This window comes from Bombus pascuorum, chromosome 7 (genome assembly GCF_905332965.1).
Source record: "Bombus pascuorum chromosome 7, iyBomPasc1.1, whole genome shotgun sequence".
In the NCBI taxonomy this organism is placed as follows: Eukaryota; Metazoa; Arthropoda; class Insecta; order Hymenoptera; family Apidae; genus Bombus; species Bombus pascuorum.
The window spans coordinates 452,523-476,507 of NC_083494.1; the positions used below are offsets into that span (position 1 = coordinate 452,523).

Consider the following 23,985-nt stretch of genomic DNA (forward strand, 5'->3'; position numbering starts at 1 on the left):
TTTTGAACAAAATATCCGCCTCGTCTTTTTTTTTTTTTTTTAAATAAACCTCAAATTTCCGCGAGGAGCTTGGGTTATTCGTTTGTATACCTAATACATTATACGTAGGAATAAGATTTCAAATTACAGATCATTTTAGCGCGCAAGGGGTGACCCTTAAGTGGGCTAATTGCCTAATAGCACGAAAAACACACAGTCTCCTCGTGTCATGGTCGTATCGCAACAGGAAGCGGAAGGGACTGCTGTTGGCTTGTGTCTACATACTGAACGTGTATACGTGTTTGTGTGTCGTATGCTGGGTATCTCAATCACAAAATTATCGTTATCGCTATCTGTTGGTTCATTCGGCAAGTCGCAGCAGACGGTAAAGGAAAGTGTCTGGAGCGATAAGAGAGTTCTTCTGCTCAATTGCCATTGGAAAAGATGAAGCGATAGGAAAGTAGTGTTGACGAAGTAAATTAAGAACCTACTATATATAGGTGCAAATTTATCTAGAATAAATCAACTGATCAACTTAGCGGACCGTTTATTTATATATATATGTGTGTATGTATATTCCGCCGAATGCAGACTTTCGCGGGAAGGAAATTCGATAAAGTTCTTTTTGACTTTTCTTTCGAATACTTCAACGTATCTTGCAGATTGTCATTTAACGACATCCGAGATGTACGTATGAGATGTTACATATAGCGAAATGAACTCGAATGTTCTTCCTTTCGTACTCCTTCGAGACACATCTTTGTAAGTCTCAATTTTCTAGCGTAATGATTTGTTCGAAAAGATTTGTTCTCTTACGATAAAAAAAAAAAATCGTTTTTGCAAGTAAAGCGAGGTATCTACGCAGTACGTATTAAACCACTACCACTTGTTGAGATATACGTATACATTATAAATACTTTGTTTCCTTCGTCGTTCGCAGAAGAATGTTGCAAGTTTATATCGATCCTTTACGTAGTAAAAATACTTCATCGGCTAGTGATAATTTATTTTCATCAGAAAATTACACGAACCACGCAAAATGTTAGACACGACATTTTACGAGCAGTTGAACGCATATCGCTGCATTCGTAAAATATTTTTAAAATATTTCTTCAAACCATTTGATATTTAATTTTCCGCTATTTTTTCTTTTTTTTTTTTTTTTAATTACGATCACGAAGGAAGACCGAGTCGTTACAATTTTGTAATCCGTGTTGCACACGTTCGCATTACATAAGCACGACGTTGCATATTGACAAATCAGGCCAGTTATGGCTCGGCTTAATTAAGTTAATTAATTGTTGATTGCATTTCATTCCGGAGTAGGCGGCCGTATTTTTATAGAGACTAGATTAAACATTAGTTTATCAGTGTGATAATCGTTTTTAACACTGTACAAATAATTTAAAGAGAGATCAGTGAGCTATAGATTGACTTGGAGTAATTTCGTTTGACGCTAGTAGAAAATAATCGTCGATAAATCGATTAATGTATGAAACGTTGCGTTTTATTCTCGTCTTCGGTCGACGAAAAATCTAATAAACGCAGTCGCTGTTATTGAAAAATTATTCACAGTAGAAAAATGTGTTAAGCGTATTGTTATATAATATCGAACGTAAATTGTTATGTACCTTGAAAAGTATAGCTGAGCGGCAGTTATACGTGTAGGATAAGAATGTTCAGAATGTTAACCTTGACGGCATGTTTCAAAGACATCGGGATCGGTGAGGCGTCCCCTATTCTGCATAATTACCAATATTTTATGATAGTAATGAATAATACATATATTCGTGAAACAGGATATGGTTGATCGCAACTAACGCAACACTTTAAGGCTCTATTATCGCGATCTTTTTATTGAAATGTAATTTCGGCCTGTCTGCGCTCGTAAATTAAGTACTCCGTGCCTATACGTATAAGTCATTCGGTATTTCATGCATTTATAGGGAATTTAAAGTTGCGCATGATTTGTAAAATTATATAAAACATTTCACAGCAGAATACTTACTTGATTATAGTATTTACTAAATGTAGATTCTCCTTTTTTACTTAGTAACAATTCGCAGTCCAGTCATCATTGCCCGTTTTTACCAAAATGTTTGTCAAGTTTCTAATAGCATTCGACACAATTGAATTTGTATATAGAGAAGTTGCCTCAAAATTCAAAATTATTACGATTCGTAAGGTTATGCCGATTACGTAATAAAATTAACGCACGACGTTATGTTTAAATATTTCTTATGTATCTACATCTAAACTCGCAATCTCGTTTGGTTATCACGATCCTCCTATCACGAAAACGATGACAGTTGCAATATGAATAAAGAGGAAACCACCGACAGATGCAAGAGAATAAATGGCACTTGCGCTTTACAAAAAATACCTTTCCTGTCGTTATAAACTTTCCATCGTTCAACAGTTTTGAATAAACTGCGGACTTTTTATGCAAATTTATATCTTTATGGGCATAATCGTTAAAGAAATGAAACTTACCGAATAAGCAGTATTCCTTCAACATTTTATACTTGTATACTTTTGTGTATTATATGCATTCTGCGGAACTTGTGACGAGTTGGGTTCTCTCGGAGGTTCCCAACTATCTCGTGCATCTCACGAGATATCCCTGTAATCTTTGTCTATTTTGTTGTCTCACGAGTAACCCGGGTATCTCGTCAATCGGAGGTCTGGGTCGGGCTATCCGAATGTACATACATGTCGACTTTGTCGGACCCGACTGAGTCGGTACGACTTCGTAGCAAACGACTGCGTGGCAGGAGTCGAGGGTAGTACGAACGCGAAAGAATTTCCTCGAAGAAACGACCGGTTCGAAAATAATCCGAGTTTTCCTTTCAAATTATTTTTGTAAAGCGACAACCAGAATTGCCGTAGGTCGGGCGATACCACCACGCTTGTGCACACCATGTCTTATCTATGTAAGGAGGTGACGTCATATACGACCAATGCGATGCTCTACGACAGATTAGTATCATCTATCCGGCAGATGTTTAAGTCACTATCGCAACGACCAAAATTAGTACCGCTTTTGCCTAAATAAATCTCAGATTGTCATTTTTATTTGACGATAATCACTCGTTTTATTTTCGGACCGTTTATCTCTTCAAAGAGATTCTTTCAGATTCCTACTCCTTTTGATCTCCATTCTTCCTCACGCACACAGCTATACGTATAAGTCGTACACATAAAAAGCTACTCAAAACCTGTACCGATTACGTCTATGTACGTTTGTATTTGTATTAATCTCTGGCTCGACCTGGAATTAAATCTTCGAAGTAATCAACGTAATTACTCTTATTTTATACGAAGAAACAACTCGAGCGAATCGTTAGCAAGATGACATCGTCTCTGTCGTTTTACTTCTTCTTCTCGCGTTTCAATTCCTTTTTTATTACTTTCTTTTCTAGCATTCTATATTTTTGTCGCTGTTATCCATCAGCTCCAGCACCGAACGTTCCTGCACCGAGCTGTTTTCTCTTGTTACTTGGCATATTGTCATCACCCGTCATGCGGATTCTCTTTATGTATATCCTACACGTCCTTCGCTCTTGATTCATCCAACGTCCACTGGTCTTCCATTCGTTTTCTGATTGAAGCCTTGCCAACATCTTTAGTTCCTTCCTCTGCTTTACTTTCCTCTGGTAGGTGCTTTGGCGTTCGAATCGTATATTTTGCTCCAATTTCTTTCGTACTCGCTTTACAGAAACTTTTTCGTGATTTCCTTTCATGATTTTGTTCGCCCGTAAAAGTTGGCGGCGTGTTAAAGCGTTTAGGATTTCCTTGCTTCTTTCTCTCTTTTTTCACGCGCTAGGAACGCTTATCTTCTACCAATTGGCGTCGTATTTCAAGGATTAAATTTCATACTCGCAGTTCTCTCGCATCATCCGTTTCATTGCATCGCTCGAGTGAAGCGAATTCGCAAATTTAGAACTCGTTACACACATGTTTCCCTTGCTATCGGTTTTTTAACTTACAAAACGTGGCACATTCCACGAACGTAGAATCTTTTTAATCGGCATCGGCATAACTTTATCTTGGTTCTTTTTCTCATTGCTACGTTTATCTTTGTTTTATTTTCACTGCAATGTTCGTAATTGAGATTACGTAATAAACGCTTAAACACTTGTTATAGTCTCATTAGACCGTGTCAAATGTCGCATCAATCGTTATCGTTATTTTTACCTCTTTGTGTTATTTTTAGTGGAATTTTCTGAATTGGAGTTACGTTAAGTACGTAATATTAATTCTAACGTTCGTTTCGTTTCATTTGTCTTTTTCTTTTAACGCGCGATACTTTTTCCTATCCCTGTTGATCGGTTAATCGCAGTTTTGGATTTATTGTATTATGCATCGTCGAGATGCAGTAACTTGGACTCTATGACATTGATTTGCGCGATGATGAAATTAGTTTGACGGTTCGTGCAATCTGGTGATCCATGTGGACGCTGGTTAACGAATTACAAACACGTAATTTGCGTAACCGTTTAATCTTGCGTTTCCTCTCCAATCTTTCGCTACGTCATCGACTTGACAGTTCTATGGCCTGATGCAATTTATAACGAACACTTTTCTTTTTCAATTTTTCCCATCAGCCACTTTGCGCTATTCTTGCCCGCGCACCTGCAGGTTTTACGAGCTCGCGTCACTCGCTCGCGTCATTAGCTCGCTCTCAGGCCTCCGTTTTCTTTTCTCATTTTTATTCTCACTTTCGCATAGCAAACAGACTCTATGTATGGATTTATTGCTCTCGTGATATCGTTATCACGAATTTAGAAATTGTTTTTCTCGACGCAATATTCGATTAGATATTCTTCGTTTGATTTAAAAAATAGTTTTATTTCGATTACTTCTACCTCATCCGATATACGTGCCACGTGTTCGGTTTAAATATACCTGTATTTACACGATATTAATTAATTATGAAGTCGATGTTACATTTCAGTAACTAATATTGAGTACATAATGGCTAATCAAAATCGCGAAAGGAATATGCAAAAAAATGACCATTTTTGGATCTCCTTGCGAACGAAGAATTCTCGCAAGACGTTTAAGAGCATCTCTCGAGCAACAAAATACTATTAGAACTTGTCCCAAATGCGATAGGAAAGTCGAAAAGAAAGGAGAGCAAGGATGAAAAAGTTGGGCTGTCAAATTTAATCGTACGTTACGTTCGATCTTCGTTTTTTCCAAATTCTGACTCAGCTACCACGGAATAATTATTCACCGACGCATATCGACGTACTAATTCTACGGAAATTGTGCTGATAAGTCGATGGACGTTTGGAGCAAATCCGACCACCGGATTATCGCTAGGTGAGAACAATGGGCAACAACGCGCTCGCCAAGTTATATCCGTATATGTATATACTCAGTGTCACGAACGAACTGCACTCGGTCTAGAAATAGAATTAACGTAAAATGCCCAAGTTTGAAGTAATTGCGAAGCGCGAGGAGCAGATCGGAGATAATCAGAATTGTTATATCGTTAGTTGGAGGACGTAAATTGACGAGACTTTTCTCTATCGCACCTGTTAGCTTGGAAATTTGGAATGGGAACTTGGAATATTAAATTACGGTATCGTCCGACTTCGTTGGCCAGAAAAAATATCAAATCGGAATACGACCGAACAATGTCTCTCTGATTAAAATAAAATTGCATTCTAGGCACTCGAATAATTTCAAATATTTTGTACGCGTATTAATCGGCAAGAGGAAAAGAAAACTTGATCGAAAGCCATTATAGCGTATGCATGTCGTGTAAAGTTGATGAATGCGTCGTTAGTCATTGTTCGCATGGAGCAACGATCGTGTGATATTTGGCATTTGCTTGGAAATTCGAAGTTTCGATCGAATCGCGAGCAAAATTCCTGAAAAATTATTTCGTTGGCGGATCGATATGCGAAGAAGACGAAGATCGAGTGTAACGCATGGCTAACACAAATTTCTGATAAACGGTATCAAGGAGAATAACCCAAGAAGGTGCAAAAGTGGCCACTTTTTAAACATTCTCCTTTCGTTTCGATATTTCATCGATCGAGGTCAAGGCAGTACTTGTTGAATCACTGTACGGTTGACCTGTAGGTTAGTCACTGCGTTGCAGCAGATTGAGTTGTACGTTATTGATTTTCTTTTAGTTTCATCAAATGGTGTAATATGTAATTTAAATACGAAGCTCAGTGTATTATACACCAGAAAGGCGAAAGAAAGGTATGTTGGCGATTCGTACAAATATTCGATTGATAAAATTTGCAAATCGAACGCAATGTTCGAAGAAAATCCTTAGAATTTGCAAATTGTTCGTACTGACTTCCAGTGGCAAATAATTTATGAAACTAATATTTCTTTTTGAAATATCGAATATCGATTATGTAGCTGGTAAAAATGTTGACTGCATGAAAAATGGCGTTGACAAGTTTGCCTCCCGAAAGGCTGGTGTATGCCCCTAAAATAATTTAAGGCCGCCGTAATTAGAGTCGAAACATGACATGTATTTTCCTGTTTCATTTTTTCAATCGTTCCTTTAAAGAGTTTCCAGCGGTATTCTCTGTGTACGTAGAAAGAAGCCGTGTAAATATTATCGTGTCACCCTAGAATCGCAATATTGTCAAATGACTGTGCAACGAATTGAAACGTCGATCACGCCTCGTTGAAGTCGTCTCTCCTTGTCATCAACAGGTTTCCTTGACACGTCACTTATTCTATTTTATCTTATCGTGCCGCTGGCAAATATTTTCTTGCTTTGTACACTCTTTATTGCAGGTATTCGTATGGAACGATTGCCCAGAAATAATTTTCTGTTATTTTCTGAAACCATCTGCTTACCTTAGCGACTACGTACAATTATGTGAAATCCAAAGATACATAAATACATAGAATGCACGCGATAAGCAGAAACATATGAAATATACAAAGTATAGCTCTCTTTATGATATTTAATGGGTAAAAGTTCTCGCTTAGGTCCTATTCTTTCTATCGTAGTGGTATACTTTATTTTTCAGCTTCTCAGCCAAAAGGAATTCGGTTTACGATTATTTTTCTTCCTGCCTGGTATTCTCATCTGATCGTCTCACAAACTTATTTCGCTCTAATTTTACTATTACCTACCCTACCGTTTATCATCTATCGAACTATTAACTATCAGTAGTAATAGTAGTAGAAGAAGAAAGTAAATGGAATGCCACGCTATTTTTCGAATGAAAAAAAAGCGAAGAAAGATTTCTGTGGGTACTACATCGTATATTTACGCTCAACTTAGGATCACTTTTGTACCTTTAACGCTATGAGCGATTTCCAATAGCGAAGTAATATTAGAAAGACAAAAATTGTACCTAATATGGAACGAGTACAAAAATATGGAGCACTAACGTTAGGTGCTACATTTTTATAGAAAACAAACAAAAGATAGTTCTTTTTATTTTCTTCTTTCGTGGTAATAAAGCCACATTTTAAAAGAATTGTATCGTAAAATAGCTACTTACGGTAGTCGCAAATCCAGATATCGAATTCAGTAGCCACACATTCGTGACCACTCGAAAGTGCTTTGCTGTTTCGAGGCAGCCCATTTTCTTTTCTCGAATCATTTTTATGACTCGAGCCATCGTTTCGCCTTCCCACAGTTTTCTTTTTCGTCGATTTCGCTTCCTGCTGAAAGGGAACATCCTGGTATCTTATAAATAAAACAACCTATAAAAAGAAAGTAACGCAAACACGGAATATCGCATAATTCGAACACTACAGGATGTGCATATTTGTAATTTTAAATAGTTGAAAACGCGATATTCAGCTCGTAAATACTTAGGAGTATCACAGGCAAGTACGTCGGCAACGAGAAAAGGCATACCAATAATTATGGTAAAATAATATTAAAAAAAAAAAAAGAACAGGCCAAACTGACACACACCAAGTAAAACAATCCTGCTACGACGTCGACGCGCGCTCGGCCGATTTATTTGGCAAATTCATCGAGAATCTTTCCATAACAGTTTCCCAGTGCACTTACTAAAACGTAGACGAGCATTATTGTAAAATACAAAAACTAAACACTCGTCTTTTTAGTCTATATATAGACATATATATAGCTCGGAACGAGAGGAAAACATTTAACCTATTTCTTTAATGAAAAACTAAAAATTTACATATTAATGATTTTGGTATAAAAGAGACGATACGTTGACGTTATTTAGAAAACGTTGAATACGTATCTGCGCTATATTTGTATAATATCGTAGATACAGCGGTGGACAAAAGAAAGTTTATGAAATATAAGCGCGGCCTCAGACCATCGATATAAATTGTCAATATTTCAAGGTTCTCGACTAAAAGGATCAACATGCATCGTCAATATTTATTGAAAAACGGCATTTTCGTTGAGAACCTTGAAATATTGGTAATGGAACGAGAATCCGTTTAAATTGCGATAACCATCGTGGCCATGAATCCCGAAACAGCGCAACAAGTCCATCGATCGGTATTTCGAAAAAATCGATCTCTCTTGTTCATCTTCTTTCGTTCGTTATTGATTTCGTTGATATCTGCTTTGAGCCTCATCGAGTAATTTATTATTACCGTACTTTTATTTTAAAAAGTAGTATTAAACCAAAAGAAACGTATTCTCGCTGTCCGAGTAGTTATCGTTTCCTTATTTAAATTTTTCGATAGATCCATATTTCTGTAGTAAGTTTTCACGAACGACGTTTTAGATTCACCGATGACAATTAGAATTTTTTTATTTCCTGGCACATTGCACCGAATCTCGTCATTATGATCCCGTTTTATGCACCGAAGGTTGAAATCGATGTTTCCTTCGAATTGGAACGACCGCGCGATTAGTCGACACTTGAACGTGCTTGCAGTTATAATATCTTTTCTGTATTCAAAAACCGCGCCTTTCAAGGATTTGTGATAGTTTATACACCACTGTCTTTGGAAAACACGCAAAGGATGACATTTTTCATTGTTTAAAATGTAACTAGCTAGATCCCAGCTAAATCCGAGTAAACTGAAAACAGCTATGTCGATAGCTCGTATAGCGTCAGCTAATATAGCATGCTAGCAAGACACCATAGTTTTCCGTAACAGATTTACATTCAATAAGATCGGCGAGTAAACGTATCACAGAATGGACGACTGTTGCAAATATGGTAAAAGATAAAATGTATAAAAATTGCTAAAGTTCATATGGTATCAATCTCACACCTTCTATCCGCCTTAATCTTTGCCGAAAAGCGCTAATTGCGAAATATTAAATAGGAATTTAACAATGAGACGGAATGATGGAAACGGCTCGTTAATTTGAAAAATTCTTCGTTAATATACGCAACACAGTTTTCATTCTCCTCTAAATAGAATTATACAGACCCCGAATGATATTTAATTCGTGTAATTTTCGTGTTTTTCAAGTTCCCCTAGCGAAGAGAAAATTTGCTCGTAACTTTGTTCTACAAAATAAACCATAATGCTACGTCTGCTTGGATACGAAAATTCAAGATTTTTCTTACCGATGTACCAGCTGGATGGGCACTAGTAATTTGGCCTCTTTCAAAGCCTGTAAAGTTAGGTTTACACTAGTTGATTATAAAAACGCTGTTTGCATTATTCCAGTTGCAATCCACTGCTGGATAGGATCAGCGGTCTGTGGAATGCTTTTGGAGTTGCGTAGACCCAGTTTAAGATCCGACATATAGTACAATGAATGCAACAGTACGCTGCTAATAAACAAACCAAATTTCGTAAACGAACGCGTAGAGTATATTAATCTGAATTTGAACAACTCGCCGACCACACATTTTCAGCACTAAGCAGAAGATGCACGACATGTAAGACGTGTTTTCCTTATTTTGTTCAACAAATATATGTATGTGAAAAATGGCATTGAAACGTATCAAATCGCAATCAGAGAAACTAACTAAATTATTACGTCTTTTACGCGGTAAACATTTTCACGCTATTTCGATCGTGTGTGTGTGTCTGTATTCGACGCATAGATGTCCACTTCGCCGGAAGTTTCGCTTCGTTGCACCGTTTCCGGTTATCCGTAGGTATCTGAAAATAAATTTATGCTACACGGAGCGTCGTTTCTTAGCTTTTCCAACTGCATATTTATGCTATTGTACCATTCTTGTTCGAGAGACGGGATCGGAGTTTATGTTACTTGGTTGAATTCCAAGCAGATACTTCTATTTTTTCTACGCCTATGAGGATTTTCTTTCTCAACTCGAGCCACCTTGCGATACGTTCTCGCGATTGTCGTAGAAATGGAAAATTTCGAACATTTAGATCAAATAAACGAACGCGTAGAACTCTTCCGATTATTAGAACTATCAACACAACTTCCTTCGCGGTTTTTCTTCGTACTTTCACAGCGGTTTTCACATTGTACTTGATATTTCTTTATTATACAGGCTGTCTCAGCTAAACGAGATCACCGAAGCATCTGTCTTATCTACAATTGCGTGAAAAACATACTAACGGGGGGAGGAGATAAGTATCAGCGACTATAATTACGTGTATTCTATAGATAAATAAATATTTAAATAGTATTTACATTCCTAACACGTTCAAGGCGGAAGGATCTCCACGATCCCTGCGTTCCATATTGAAAAAGATCGAAAACAAGTTTCTTCGTTTGCTTGCCTTTGAAAAATGGCTAAAACATAGGTCGGATTGTTGAAAAGTATATAAATATCGATGCGCTCATCCTCGACTTCCCACTGGACGTATCAAATCGATACAGTTATTTTAGTCAGTGCTGTTAATTGGCAGATAATTATTATTACTCGGTCAAGGAATTGGTCCAGTTTCGTATAAATCTATAGGCTGTTCAAATGATCTACTTCTTTTGGGAAACTTCTTTTATGTCGCGTTCCGTTAGTTGGAAATGACATTTTTATTACTCTGACGCACAATGGAGACGTTTGTACTTGTTCAGTGGGTCGTGGAAAGTATCTTTGTCACCGGTCGTCGTCTTTACCGAGAAATTATATTCGCAGAAGTACAAGTTGGGCTATACGTTGCGCCTTACAGCAAGATAAATCTACCAAGACTAGCGCGATACGTAACTTCGCTTTAATTGGTCGTTGATCCGCGTTGAAATACTTTGTTGGACGTAGCGAATGAGTGAAATATGTTCTACTACTATCTTCGAAGATTATTTATCTGCACTTAGGATGTGATTTACTTCTACAAATTGTATTTGCTTTCTGGTTTTCCTATCTCTCTTACGTTTAGGAAAATATAGTGCGTGCGATGCAACGAAACTCTTATCAATATTTGTAGTAGATTTTAATGTTATACTATACTTTTGCATTTATATTTTTATACGTTTCGATATATCGTCTATGAGGATAAAGAAAATACAAAAGTGTTGGAACATTTTCACCAATATACGAGTCTTTGAAATTTCTGTAGCCCTGCAACGAGACACGGCTATCGTAATTATAATAGCAAGATATGAAATCTATTCGAAATTGTATACAGAGATACAAGAGATTGATCGCAAACATACGCTTGGTGAAAAATTTGCATACAGCGCGAACAGTGGTCTGAAACGCACAATTGGCGCTAAAGATGGTCCGGCTAAATGCAGCGAATAATCGAGCGACCAAATACTTTGCCGATCTCTGCGAAATATGTGCTTGTAATAAATCTGTTGTAACTTGAAAACTATGTTTTCAGACGCGTATCAAATTTTGCAAATATAGTCAAAATATTCGTGTCAATGCTAATGAAGTTTCAAAATGTTTTGCATAACATATACGTAAAGAGTTTCTAGTTAAATTTTAATCGATCGCTGTATTTGAAATATTTCAACGACTGTATGGTCGCTTTTATTTTCAACTCGAAATAACACGGACTTTATTTTTTATTTACAGGTGAGTCCTGCACTGTTGTTGATCGAGGTGCTGCTTCGAAACTATAAGTCTGCGAGAGCCTATATGTGAGATCTACAAGGCTTACGCATTGAGGGTAAAGTATTCCGTTTGTATGTTTACATACGTATATTAAAAACGTGCCGTGTTACAAATCAATAAATGTCTGCTTTACGTCCGTCGGTGTAAACAACACGAATGCCATTTTCACGCGAAAGAGTATCGAAGAGAACAGGAAAATCTGCGTTGAGAACAGCATCACGGCAGAACTCTGTTTGTACGAACCTGTTGGAGGACAGGTAGATTCGTTTATACAATAACAATCCGCTTATTTTTCCCTACCACCTATGATTTTTCGCTCAGTTAGTGGGAATTCGTGTCGCTTCGCATTCATGTAAGAAGATTCCACGAAACGTTTCCTCGACAATGTTGCAAACTCGTATCTGCTGCGGAGCACGAGAGTCACGTAAGGCGTTTACATGTTACCTATTGTTAGGCGTTCGCATAAATTGATCGTGTAAAAATACTAAACGCTAATTTATTTGATTTCAAGTAAAATAAAGAGAACGCAGTGGCATTCGATGCTATAATCTCGCCATTTTTTAGAATTTCAAAGTAACAAAATAAGTTGAAGGAAAGAAAATTAGCTACATCTAAGGAAGAGAAAATACGTACACATATATACGCACACTAACATATACTTACGTTCATACTGTGACGATGCGATGATCCACGTACAACCGATCTTACGTCAACGGCAACAGTACGAGTGATATGGGCATAGTCTACCCGATCGTCTTCTAGCAACGACGAATCGCGTTTCTCCTCAAATTCTTTTCGTTGACCATCCAGTTTGTTACAAATTCGCAGTTTGTTACACTCGCTGTACGTAAAAAAACAGGTACACCTCTTTGATGAAATTCTTACAATATCGACCGAGAAAAGTTGTTCAAACTCGTGCTCGTATTATCTGGCCATTATCGCATAATTACCTTACGTTTCGATATCTTGTAATTTAGTTAATTTGCTGGCGAGTTGTTCAACGTTGTTAACGAACGGTGAAAACGAGCAAGCGATTAACCCTGTTTTGCCGTCGTGATAACGAAGCGTGCATTCGTACCGATAGGTATCGGGAGACAAGGTTGCGTTTCGGTTGATCATTGGCAAATGAGTTCCGCGAGAGAGGATATTTCGTCGAGTAAAAAGTAATAGCCTCGGCGTGCACACACGGACGTTTTATTACGTCAAGCATACGTGCATAGCATATCGCGCAAAGGCGCCTTACTCTCTCGAGTCAGCCATCAATTATTCGATGTGCGCTGCCTTCTCCGGCTGCGTCACTCGCCATGAACGCTTCTTACTCTTCTTAATCACCGTAGGGTAGGTCAGTGCACCTGGCGAAGATTTTACGGCCTTGCTCGACATGCCGTTTAATCGCTGCTGCTTTACGCGCACCCCAGACACTGCAACTCGGACGATCGATTAATCTCGTAACTAACGCCATCCAGCATCCTCTGTCTAGCCAACGAGCCGATGCAAAACGAACTAAGCCTAGCCGAGCCAAACAAATCCACCGTTTTCGATACCACGGCGAAATTAATCGACCTGTGAGTCTTTCGCTTTGTGTCGTTTAATCTTTAATCCAACGCACGATACCCCGTAAATCGCCCCGTAAATCGTTAACAAACGTGTTCGTTGTTTCGAGCAGAAAAATTTGAGAACAATTTTAGCGCTGTAATTGACGCATAAATGGTGCAATCTAGGAAACTGATTTGGGCCGCGGATAATTAGAACTTTTACACAAAGATATACCTATATTCTACGAGAATCTAATTCTTGCTTCTGTTTTTCTAACAAAGACAAACGCTAGTCGCGGTACATTTCAAGAATACGTTACTAATTTGCACGTAAGAGGCATACACTTTCATGATTTTCTCGTTTTCAGTGATGGAATTCTGGAGCGCGTTTCACAACCGTTTAATTCGGCCGACCAATTGATTCGCTCGTTGTCGATATATTCATCGCAGAACGGTAACGTGTCTTGTCTGGATCGAACCACATTTTCTTAGTTGGAGAGCTGCGCAAACAAGCAACAAAGACGAACGCGCGAGAACGTCGATCGGAAATTAGATAGAACGGAGATTCTGTTTATCCGTGGTATAGACGTCTAGGTGGTACACAGCGGCTACTCTCATCGATAAGGATAGGTTATTAAAAAAAGAATAGCCTGGTATAGTTTGACATTTAATTGGGGGCTTCGCAGGCGCTTATTTATGGTGATGCAACTGCAGCGCCTGGAATGCGAGCCATCGATGCTACAGGGCTTGCATGGAGCAAGTAGAGTGGAAGAAATTTCTCTGTGGAACTGAACGATCTGCGGTGTACTCACGCGAACGATATTCGACAGAAATGGGACGTAACTTTCCACATTTGAATGCCGAATTTTGATATCGCTTTGATCGCATCGGCAAACGAGCAAATCTTCGTCCATCTATGAAAAAATCTATAAATAAGGTAACAGAAATCTGATCGCGAATAAAAATTGTAAATTTCCACGATCAGCGAATCTTGTTCGATTATACGTACGTCGTATCGCGGTCTTGCGAGAAAAAGGTGTCGATTCGAAAAGGTGAGTTGTCCAAAAGAAGCGAAAAAGTGTCTTCGAACGTAATTAAATCAGATTCGTGAACGAGAAGGATAATGCTCGTAAAACAGGTTCTGCTTTTTTCATTTTCAGTTCTTCAGTCTGAAAAACCACGTTCGTAGGATACAGTACAGTGCCGCATAAATCGGCAAAAGCGACGTAACTGCTCTCTGGCATCCAAATTACGAAGATAAATGAAAGAGATCTTCGTAATTGGTGGAGGAGCGATAACTGGAAAATTACGTTTTCGAGGTTCTTTCGCTTTCCTCGCAAGGTTGCGACGTGTCCAGATAAATCGATTTTACAGCCTCTTGAATCAACGTAAAGTCGTAGCGAAGTCGTAACGTAACGTAAATGAAAATATTTGTAATAACTTACTATACAACGTGTGCCACGCGACTAGGACAATTTATAGCTCTGAAACGGTAGGAGACAGAAACGGAATTTCATTAAGGAAAACTAAATAGTCTCGAACGAGAGCCCACTGCTGATGATACTTAGCGAACGTCGAATGCTTTTCGTTGTTTTTGTTTCCTAACTGTTTGATCGTAGATAAGTTAATTTATTCGCATCGTACGTACCTCCTATCGCGAAGTAATTATCGAGGACAAATTTCTTAGGCTTTTTGGACTAATGTAACGAATAGGTGTCCAAATATTAATGGCCTGTAGCGTGGATTTATTTTTAGTGGGAAAATTATTGGCGATATCTTTATGCGTTTGTATACAGCGGCGGACAGAAAGAAATTTGTGAAATAAAAGGAGCAAAAGGACAAGAGTAATTTTACAAATTAATTTATATTTAATAAGAGTGATAGATGTACCGCGTATCGCAAAGTAGCTTACCGTTAACGATATGCCAAACAATTTTTAGTACAACGATTACCAAGATTCATAGTGTACCAATTTTTAACTTTCTTTTATCCGCTACTGTATATGTAATAGAAAAATGCAGAAGCTTTTAGTCTTCGTTACGGTGATATTTAAAGTAGAAAACTAGAAAATGTGTGTTTGTGCACGGTAGTTGGAAAGTAATTTCATAATTTTTACAATTCTAATGGAAAGAAGTAATTTCTACAACTTTAATAAGAGGAATTAATTTCTACGAAATACTTCTAGCAACGTATATTTTATAAGATGATTAGTAGAAAAAATAGTATTTTCATTTTTCGATGTTATTTAAAGAAGATCGTCCTTCTATGCGCTATTTAATGCTATTTTAATTCTTGTACAAATAATTACTCGTTCCTCTTCGTGCTTCTTTAAAATAGAACAACAATCGATGCATTTATCCCTATATACGCGGAAAACGAGTCTCTCGAGAGTAGGCAAAATATATGTCAAGTGAGACTTTAAAATGCGTTTTTAAAGAATTGCGACGAGCGTGCAAAGAACGTGCACTAATGGCTATGATGAATTTTAAACAAATGAGCGTTAATAGAAGAAGCGAATTCACGAATTCTTTACTTTCTAATCTTACTTAACGATCTTTTAATCTTTTCTTGGTAATAATAATCGATAAATCGATAGAACGTAGATTTTTATAGATTTTTATGTAGGAAATACACAGATGCGCGTACGCGAAAAATGTACGGAATATTCAAAGTATACCATTTTCTAAAGTACTTGGTGGTGAAACAACTTTTTACCGATCTTCGCTTTATTAATCTTATTCTGAAAAACTGAATTTGCATAAAAATCCAGTCTGATAGACAATATCGATCTCTTCAAAGAAAATCCAATTTTAATTCAATGGAAACATGGAAGCCTCTAAGGATGTTGCTGTCTCCTACATCACCGGAGCTCTTTTTCTTTGCTCGTCTACGGTCGTTTTCTTCGCTCGTCTATAGTCGTTTTCTTCGCTTTCTCCCTCTTCTGCCTCTCCTTCTCTTCCACTTCCTTCTTCTTCTTTTCCCCTGCCTCGCGGCAACTTGGTTGTTGCCCTGCGAACGAACCCTCGGTCATCTTCTTTTTCACCGTTTTGCATTCCCCGGGCCCTGAGAACGCAAAGTCAGCGCACCTACACGATCCTTTTTCCACGTTAGACTTTTGACATACGATTTCCACCCTCTCGTCTTAAGGTACACAGTCGTTCGAAAGTATTCCGACGCTCGCTTATTTCTGACAACATATATTCTAATTACAAAGCTACGCTCCAATCGAACTGCTACATTTGCTTCCTAGGAATCAACGTAGCTGCGCATAATAGTAAAGTAGCCAAATACCATGTCGTTTCTCGGATGTTATTCTTACAAGATGAATCGCGATAAAAAATTTTTATAGGTGTTTGATCGTACATTTACGCTCAACTTACGGCAACTTGTATGTTTTCCACGCTATGAATTTTCAATATCGAAGTAATATTAGAAAGACGGAAACTGTATCCAATATGGGGTAGTTACCCGACTATGGAATATTGGCGTTGGGTACTATATCTTCATAGAAGACAAAAACAAATTTGGTAATAAAATCAAACTTTGAAAGAATTACACGAAAACATAGCTATTTAGAATAGCCGCAATTTCAGCTATCCAGCAGTCTGCAGCAGCACGTTCCTAAATATTTGAAAGTGGTTTGCTGCTCCGAGATAGCCCATTTTCTTCGTCCCATAGTTTTCTTTCGTGTCGATTTTTCCTCGTGCTGCGAGAGCAGCTAACCAGGCAACCTAATTCCTGTCTTTGGTTTATGGTTTGTATAAATTTCAGTTAGGCGTCGGTTTATCCAGCCAACAGCGAACGCTAACACGTACGAAAATAATCAAAAGTTGTTCGGAATCATGCCCCCAGCAATATATTCAAAATCATCGAAACCCAGGGTTGCAGCAGCTTTCTAAACAATTAGCCTATCTTTTTCTTGAATGTTCAACGAATTTCTGTTACGACGTTCAAATTCATTGACAATTCGTTGACAACTTCGAAGAATACGACGTGCGTTCGATTCGGCACACGCTTTTAAGGCCCCTATACACGTTGCAACTTGAACCACGATGCGGCGCCATGCATCAACGCTTGGGCCCTATGCGGACGAGCGACTTTCGTTCGCGCGATATCGCCGCGATCAATACGTCTTTCCTTGTTTTCCCGGTTAAAAACGGACGTATGATTAAGTTTCACGACACATGCTGCAATGTACGTAGTTCGATATCGGAGAATCGGCATCGCAAGCGACTTGTATCGGTGCGCCGATCGGAATCATCGTGTCTTAGTCAATGGACGAGGCACGATTCGTACTCGGATTTCAAGTGTAAACACGTAGCACCGATACGAAATATAATTTACAGCAGAGTTTTATCCAACGGACGTTGAGCAGCAGATTCATCCACAGGCAAATAATTTCTATAATCGCTCGGTTCCCTCGTTCTTGGTTCTTTGAATAACGTGGTATCGAAGGATCCGTTCGTCTCTATTAGCCATCTTGCTGCGCCTCTTTTTAAAGTTTTAATTTTATATCGTTTATAATCGACATTCCTATTATCGGTAATAACAATATCGCAGTTGGGAAATGATCAGACATTTTGGCACACGCCTTTCAGCGTTGGTATCGCGCCACAAACTAGGGGGAATCGGTAATGTGGAGGTAAATCGAAGTTGACGCAGATTTCATGAAACCTAGGTGTCGATGCATGCATCGCAGCATGTTTCGTGTATAGGGGTCTTTAGATTATGCACGGTATCGAAGAGTATGGCTTGCGTACTAGAAATTCCAAAATTATGGAAAAGTACTTGACAATAATTCGTATTGAGCAGTTATCGTAGTCGTTTCGAAAATGGACAAATTTAATGGACAAATTATACGATATAGTGGAGTGAAACTTAATATTTTATATAGCAAAAATGTAATTGACTTGTAAAACGATAATACGGTCTATTGTATAATATAAGGAGTAATTTAATCTGACCAAATATTAAGGCTTTTCAACGAGAATGCGTATATTAAGCTTGGCAAATTAAAGACGGTTATTGTGTGAAAATGCTTTGCTAGGGTCAGCTTTAGGATTAGGTGTTGAATCTTCTTTTCCTACGGTGACTTAAATTGATATCGACGAAAGTATTAAAGAGAACTCGAGTTTCGTTATCAATTAAGTCGTTATCGATGACTAATTGCTGCTGAAAAACGTTCAGATACGAACTTTTTTTGGAGAGATAAGATTGAAGAATCATTTAACCCTCGGTTGATATCGTTATAGGTCATAGGTGGCCACACCAGTTTAGATTAGGTGGCGTAATTTGTTATATTCACGCGGTAGTACTTCCTTATGCCAAAATATCCACTGCTTGCTGCAAACAAACTAAATGAAACGTTTTGCGAATCGTTTTGATTATTAGGAAATAAACGAGACTCTAGTGGAAGATGAAATTTAGCTCATTCGCGTGTAACGTTTTCCGCAGCTTAATAGATGGGTCTACAAAGACTATACACTTGCAGTGGTTCCACTTTTCCAGATCATTTAATTAATAGGCGTGAAAGTATAGGGTCGGTGCGTGAAATACTCAGCCTCGTAAGAATCACCTGATCTCATACCTTTTCAAAGATCATCTTTCGTGACTTTTAATCAGCGTGTGACATAAATATGGAATCGTTGGCGAATAACTGGCACTCGTTGGCTATTTTCTTGGATCCTTGTTGGCTCGTTTGGTCGAAATTTTATACGCGTAGATTTTACTTAATTTATGCATGTAAATTGCATAAAGCATTGTAACAGCCACGAGCCTCGTTACAGCAAAGAATCGCAACTGTATTTATCGTTGCGCGATCTCGCTTCGACGTGTAAAGAAGCCAGAACGTTAAATCAATCGTTTTATCGCTCTCTATTCTTCCAATAAATTTATTGTTCCGATGCAGCCACTCTCACCACTGCAATTATCTTGCGTATCACGCGTACTCTTGCCATCGGTGAATCGCATGCCAACGTGCAGTTACAGATGCTTGAGATCGTGTCACGTGACATAAATGCAACGTGCTTAATACGGTCCACATGCATGCATACACTGCAAGCGGTTTAATCGAACGCCTTGAACATCTCGCGTTGACAGTGTTAAACGCGTACGAACTTACGGGACTGAGCAATCGAATCACACGCCTGTGCAAAACTGACCTACGCTCTATTTGGTTTTCCCCACTTTCCTTTCTCGCTTGTTCGCTGCAAGCCGCTTCCAAGCGAACGCTATTGCGTTTCATTTCATTTCAACACTTCCCCGTATAATGTTACAATCCACGGAACACGGATCCACTTACTTTTGCAAATTGTACTCCGATAGGTCCAATCGCGTAAAAGTGGATATATAGTGACTACAATAGGCATTTGTACCAAATCGTACTTATTTTCCAGTGAAGCGTTCCATTATCGGGTTCCACGTTCCATTTTCATAATTACAAGTATCAAATTTTTGTAATCGCGACGTACTAGAGGCAGGCAGATATTCGGACTTAATTAGTATACACAAAAATATATAAATATTCAGTTGCACGATAAATCAAAGAATGTTATTAATATTTAAATGTTTTCGTAAAAACTATGAATTTATGGAGAAATAGGATAATTAAAACGCTTCTTAATCGTAAATAGACGTTGATGCGCTTTTTTAAGAAAACGCGAACGAAGCTATCTAAACTGGAGAAACTGTCCAACGCTGTCAAGTCGAAAATGATCCGAGGAATGCAGCGGACTTACAACGCATATTCGCCTCCTAGAAAGAGGAAGAAAAATGAACGAACGGTCGGTGAATTTTACAAAAAAAGCTGATAAAGTAATTGAACACTCGACCGTCTTAGGATCTTTCAACCGCTACAATTACAACGAAACAGTCGAGAGGAAGAAACGAGGAACAAGTTGTAACAGCGTTGCCGTCGTTTCACTTTTCACCAAAGAAAATTTGTTTTCGATCGTTTGATCAACGGCTAACGATAATTAAGAGCGGCTGGATAGAGACGCGTGAAGACGCGTGGATTCAGAGTCGAGAATCCGCGAAATGGTATTCATAGATGGAGAAAATAAGGAAGATCGAAGGTCGCAAGGAGGTGAATAGACCTGCAGACGCGTCGCGTGCAGAGAGATAAAACAGCACCTACGCTATACATGCGGGTATTCTAAAAATACAGGTTTATTTTAACCGCGAGAGATGCGCCATGGTCTATCACGAAAACGAGATACACCCACCAACGTTCTAACGGCGTTTGCCATGTGATCGAAACAGCTGGTCGGTTATTTAAAGTTTGATCGTTCGAGTTGGATCGAATGTCTAGACACTTTTCAGATGAAACCCTGTAAAACTCGCTCTAAACGTGTAACTAGCAATGGGATCTGATACACTTGGATCTGCTCCGATTCTCTGCATACACGCGTTGCGCGGTATAACGCGACTCGCTATTTTTCTCCCATTTGTTATCACGCGACGAGAGCTTCGAATCGTATCCGTGTCGAGCGTACTAGAAACGAGGATAAAGAGAATTCCAAAAATATTCTGCTTTCATAGCGAAACCAAGGTCACCTCGGGTAACACAAACAGAATCGTATGTTGTTTATCTCGCGAGACTGTGGCGGATTTTACGACAAAATCAAAAAGCATATTAGCCGATAGTTCTACTAGCTCGATACCAAGTTTGCAGTACTGTTCGCGTGCTTTTTATTTTAACGCTCCTTCAAATTCTGCTCTCTTGCAAAAGTTTGAACGACCTGCTACTGGATCGGAGTGCCTACGACTCTACGGGCAGTTCTGAAATGCATCAGCGAGCGAAATATCGTCGTTTGTTATTGTTTTAAGCCGCTTCCACTGGAAAGATATTACCGACTGGGCTACGGAATTGCGAGGATAATAATTGCGAGAACCGCGAGACTTATAGTTTCGGATGGACTCCGAACCACAAGAATACCTAATATCGAGTATTCGTTTTGCATGTCTCGCGAATCTCGGTAATCTTCGCAGGTCTTTTGAAGGCCTTCGGTGTTTGGATAGATCTTAAAACCTCGATGAGTATTCGATGCTTTACGAGCATTTACTTTGTTGTTCAAGCAGTATCACTGACGCGGAGTATTGGAAAAAGCCTGGAAATTTCGAATTATGACAAATACGAGACTTGCCAAGTTTCGTCGCTTTTGTGTCTGCTGTGTACTCGTCAAGTGGCTACCACTTGTTACGATGCACTCTGTATGTATATATTACAGCTTCGACGCGATTGGGTATCGTCGCTAAATGTTTAACTCGCCACTGTTTCATGGGTTTTTATGTATTTCTAACCCTCGAACGGCAGATGGTTTTAGCAACGCGCAGGGCGGATATCGAGCCCGAACGCACCTGTGGCGAAACGTTGCTCTTAACGTTTTTCCAAACGTGGGATATACGTTAGAATCTCGTTGTATTTACAAAAACATATGTTTTTCCACTTGAAGCGATTGCGACTTGGATGCAACGTGCGTCCTGGTCCGAATGGACTCGACGTTCAATGAAACCAACTGCGCCGAAAAGGCTCCCTAATTGAGTAATACGTCGAAAAGTGGTCACACGTATCTCCGCTTCTATTCGACTCAAACTTTTAAAGTAACTATGGTCCTCTCATTTTCCTTTTATCGCTTAATTATACGACCTTGAATTCTGAACAGTAACGACGTAGAAACTCGTAAACGATTACACGTGCAGTGTTCCTGGACTCGTCAACGTGCACGTGCACGTATGTGGATCGAATCGAGGAAAATTTCTACAGAAGCGCGATTCGATTTTTCGTTACTCGATAACTATGAATATAAATATAAAATCGAATAAAAATTAGTAATGTTATCTATGGCATCGGTACGGTTCATTCGCAAAGAATTTGAAATCTCTTCGTGTATCCATATTTCGGTGTATTTGATTTCGTTTTCCCGTAACCGCAGGTAACAATTTGAATTTCAATGTTCCGCCAGTCTGAATTATTTACATCGTGTTCCGTGAAAATCGCAATTGATCGGCATTAAAAAAGCAAAGGAGGGAAGCATATTAATACGCGTAATAGCGTTTCAACGCAAAATAATCCGTTTAAACTGCTCAGATTTTGCAGCGCAATTCTAATCGTTGTTCAATGGCAACGCTATAGCATTCCTCGTTTGCGGATAATCGTTTCACGAGCATAACGATTAATAAAGTCATACGATATTCCACGACTGCGAGATATTTTAACATCATTTTCTAGGTTAATAAAGATCACGATTAAATGTTATTTCATGTCACGGAATGCAATTGTACGAAACAAAATGTACCATTTTCCATCGAACCTTCTATTCCTGAATAGTCGAAGAGTGCCAATCAACTGTACAATTTAACTTAAACAAAAGGTTGCGAATAATGCGACGTATTTATCATTTATCGACGAACAATTTGACCGACATAGTTGGCTAGGAACTGCCTTGATCGTTGCCGATCCCACAGGCCAGCCCACGCACTCGCTAGTTTCATTTTCTTCATTTTCTATTTGGCCTATCGAAATTCTCCGTTTGCCGATAGAAAGAATAAAGGTTTCTACATAATATAGAATAGGTTGTCCGATGGACGCGCGAATAAAGTCATTGGTTGTCAGTCGAGGACTCTACGGCTATGATATCGTGGTATTTCAGATTAGAAATAAAATTACCCCCTTGCACGAGAAGCGTGCATTCACGCCCGGTGTTTTACATGGGAATGGTTCGAACGTGTCCGAGCTGGTCCGGAAACGCGTGACGTATCGTACAGCCTACCGGTTTACAATGAAGGCAAGGGATTGTGGGTGCTGGTGGTAAGCGTTGCCGAGTGCGCACAGCACGCTGTATAAAAGTACGCTGCTCGTCAGCAAGGATACGTATATCGAACGGCCAAGGATGCCTATTGTCTCTGCCTCTATGTTTCTATAATAGAAACTATGCTTCTTTGAGAAAAAGTTATTAATTTCGTGCTGTCTTTTCAACCGTGTGTTTCTTGCGCGATGTATAGAACGTTGATGAAAATAATTAAAAAAATGAGATTTGTTTCGTTTGCTAAATATTATCCGCTTCGCCTTCCGTATCTTATACTTGTTTCGTATTAAACACATTCCGCAAATTTTTGCACCATTCGTTTTTTTTTTTTTTTTTATAAACGCATTAACACACGCGGTCTAGTGGTGAACGATGCCAACTTTTTACAAACTTGTTTTATTTATACACCTGTGAGGACAGGATTAATACGTTTATTTAGGACATCGTAAACGTTTACGCACGTATTCTACTCGATCTTATTTCTTAAATTACTTATTATTTTAGCGTATACCTGTATTAATCGTAGCATTAAAAGTAGAGTCTTGCTTGAATGTCTAATAATAACATTTTAACGCTTTAAAACGCTTTTTTAAATGTGAGATGAAATTCAGTGGAAAAATATCTTTATTGAATGTACTACGCACGAACCAGTTCTTCTGATTTAATATTGCGGTAGAGTTTTTATCTTAAGATTATTATAACCTACAGATGGTGAATACATGATAGCGCTACGTTAACACA

General features: G+C 38.6%; 1 protein-coding gene across 6 annotated transcripts in view; it reads left to right on the forward strand.

Moving 5' to 3' along the window:
- Nucleotides 1–23,985, forward strand: part of LOC132908983 (brain tumor protein) — a 155,075-nt gene that overhangs the window by 102,272 nt on the left and 28,818 nt on the right. For 3 of the 6 annotated variants that reach the window (XM_060963506.1, XM_060963505.1, XM_060963504.1), the window contains exon 2: nucleotides 11,865–11,958. The exons of the other annotated variants lie outside the window; for them this stretch is intronic. The gene's annotated coding sequence lies outside the window, so the exon portion shown is untranslated. The remainder of the gene's footprint in view (nucleotides 1–11,864; nucleotides 11,959–23,985) is intronic. 6 annotated transcript variants of the gene reach the window in all.